Source organism: Mytilus californianus, unplaced genomic scaffold (genome assembly GCF_021869535.1).
Source record: "Mytilus californianus isolate M0D057914Y unplaced genomic scaffold, xbMytCali1.0.p SCAF_11, whole genome shotgun sequence".
In the NCBI taxonomy this organism is placed as follows: domain Eukaryota; kingdom Metazoa; phylum Mollusca; class Bivalvia; order Mytilida; family Mytilidae; genus Mytilus; species Mytilus californianus.
The window spans coordinates 20,835,304-20,838,402 of NW_026262593.1; the positions used below are offsets into that span (position 1 = coordinate 20,835,304).

Genomic DNA, 3,099 nt, shown 5'->3' on the forward strand with positions numbered 1-3,099 from the left:
TCACAGTCACTGAAAGCTAGTTCAAAACCAAATTCAATTTATATTTACAATAATCCATGTTTTTCCCGACTAGAATATCAATCAATATACATCGAGCGGATTTAGTGTAGGTTTATTCAAATGGTTAATAAGTTTATACGGATCGTTTCTAAATTTAAATACTCTATAAACAACATCAACAATACAGTTGGCATGCAATTATCCGTTTGTGATAAGGTGTCTACAGATACAACAAAACTTTCCAACCAAACTTTAAGAAATATGTCTTATTTGTAGGGGAGATTACTATTAAAATATTCATCAAAACGTTTTTAAATTTTAAGAGTACGGGTAGATGAAGAATTAGAATCACGAGGATATAGCTCATCCCGAATGTTCTGTCCGACAAAGAATGCAAAAAATTATATATCAATTCACAAGGCTTGGGTATATAGATTTGGAGATGATAGGCCTTACTGGGATAGATAATTGATGCAACAATACAGGTTGTCCCACTGTGAACCCATGTGGAATGTCCGACTTGCAGCGAAACAAGTGTTTTCCTTAATATGGAAAACTGATAAATTGTTGACCAGTATGGACGGTTTTGCCATTGGTGAACCTCATGAATTAGGTTAGAACAAATATAAAACATGAACTGATTCTATAATAAGAATTATGAGATCTGAATTTTGCCTCAATGAAAACAATAAATAAATTTGGGAGTTTAAAACTCACGTGCATGTATCAAAAATAAAAAGATTCCCTGTGCATCCCCGTCCTCATTCCGTGTGTCCCACATGAGTGAATCAGATTATGGAAACAGGACAAATGTCATAAATAATTGCTCAGCAATAACAAAATTCAGCATTCTGCTATAGCGGATATACGACAATTAATAGATCTTATAAAGGAACTTATCCCAAAACTCAAGTACAAACAAACAAAGAACATTTTTTAAGAATTAATTTTTATAGCTAAAATGTCCAGTCGCAAAAAGTTCATGCATATCAGACCAGAACTAATATAGTGGGTAGAAGATAAATTTAATCTACCACTTGAAAACTAATGGTACATTGAATAGGATAAAACATTGGCCTACATATATCATCTTTGAAAACTTCCATAGTGTTGTTACTTATGTTCCTTCACATGCAAAGAGATAACATCCTCTCGAAGACACGCTTCTTGAATTTATCATCGCAATGACTACCGTGACTGTATTCAAAAATCAAGCACAGCCACAGAATGCCCCACTCAGGGGCTTAAATTCAGACGAAAGTATAGATAACCATATTTCACATCACAAGATTGAAGTAAGCATACATCAGTTTTTAAACACACCCCTTGGGAAATACGAATTCTAAAACGATATCAGATGTTTGTCACATTTCTTCTTTGGTTTCGGATCTTTTAGAGTGTCTAACTCAAAGTCGATGAGTAATATAGTTTGGTCGAAAATCACTATATTTATATATTAATAATTATCATCGTTCGATTTAGTTCTCTCACTTTTCAGCGTCTTTGATTTTTAAATGTAGGAAAAACTAACTTTGGTGATCCTGAATCCTATTGGTTTCACATGGACCAGGGTAGCTGGCAAGAAGGTCTTCACGTGTATCAAGGAGCTGTTTACTTAGAGGAAACAACAGAAACCGAATATTGCGTCCGAGTTCTTGAAAATTCCGATCAGTTTCATAAAGAATTCTATGAGAATTTTCCAAAGGCTGTTGAAGAGGCTGCAGGTGAAGACTTTTATTGTTTCTCAACGGAGCATTTTGATTGGTATTTATCTAAAGTTTGTAAAATCAAGAAAGTTCCTGTTCCGAAAGTCGGCATTTTTTTGTGGTATTCCAAAACGATCCATGACAACAAAGGCACCTTTAGCTGGTAGACCAAATTCAGACCGATGACGATTCGTTGCTTTTGTTTGCATGGCACCTGCGATCTGGGCAACGGAACAGAATACTGAAATGAAAAAGAAAGCTTATACTGAAATGGTTGCTACTCCCTGAAGTAGCTCAAACTAAAGAAGTTTTACAAATGGTAGGAATTGAAAAATACAACTTTGACGATGGACAACCTAATGATCCAGGTTGGAATCCAAAATGGTTAGTAGACCCAACTTCACACAAAGTTAGAATCAGTGACTATTTTGCTTGAAATGAAAATAAAGGCGTATTTTCAACATATAAATATAAAGCAGAATATTAAACAGTATAGAAACACTGGTGTCAGCTTAGTACATATAACCCGGTGTGTGCTGTAAACTTATTGTTATTAAACATGTATTGTTGAATAACAGACAGTGATTCGCAGTTTCGATTTAAAATTTCACTACATTGGTATATAATGATTAGAGCCACTACTACTACTGAGGTGTTTCCGACCTTGACCACCAATTTAGCACGTTCTGTTTTTACAATTTGGGTTCTCTAATCCAATGATATATATACATTTGACTGCATTTCGGTGAGTTTAGGTAACTAACAATTTAAAGTTATACAATTTTGCTGATTGTCTCATGTGAATTACTAATATTTGTAATCCAATTATTGATTAACAACAGATCAATATAGCACTGATTTTACAAGTTTAATATATTCCACTCTCATTCTGTTATATATAGAGATTCTATTTTTCATCTTTTCTTTAAAAAACCATTCGATTAATCCATAAAAAAAATCTTCTTTGAGACAAAATTTACCGAATAATTGCATGCAGTGCAGATAGAAAGTTACAAGTGTTATATAAGTAGCAACATGACATCAACTTATTGCTGATTCCTGCTGTAAGTTTAAAGTCCTTTCATGTAATAGTCACATCTCTGTATCAGATTATTTTTTAAGATTTTATCATGTTAACTAATTATATTTACGCATGCTCATCTCCAAAATATAAACTAAATTCAGAAAAAAATTTCAATATCTTTATTTTGTCAAAAAATGCAACAGGATAGGTATCTCATAAAAGTCACACTTTGGATTTCATAGCATTATTTGTATGCAGCATTTCCAGTCTTTTGTTCAACAATTGCAACAATGAATGCCAGCAAAAATTCCAGAATTTATAGTACTTGCTGCTTTGGCTTCTTTAATTGATAGCGACCTTTTTAGTGTA

The 3,099-nt window shown here is 33.2% G+C and overlaps 1 pseudogene; it reads left to right on the plus strand.

Annotated features, from left to right (window-relative positions):
• The first annotated feature begins 504 nt into the window (after positions 1-504).
• Positions 505-2,555, plus strand: LOC127720819 (uncharacterized; annotated as a pseudogene).
• The last annotated feature ends 544 nt before the right edge of the window (positions 2,556-3,099 follow it).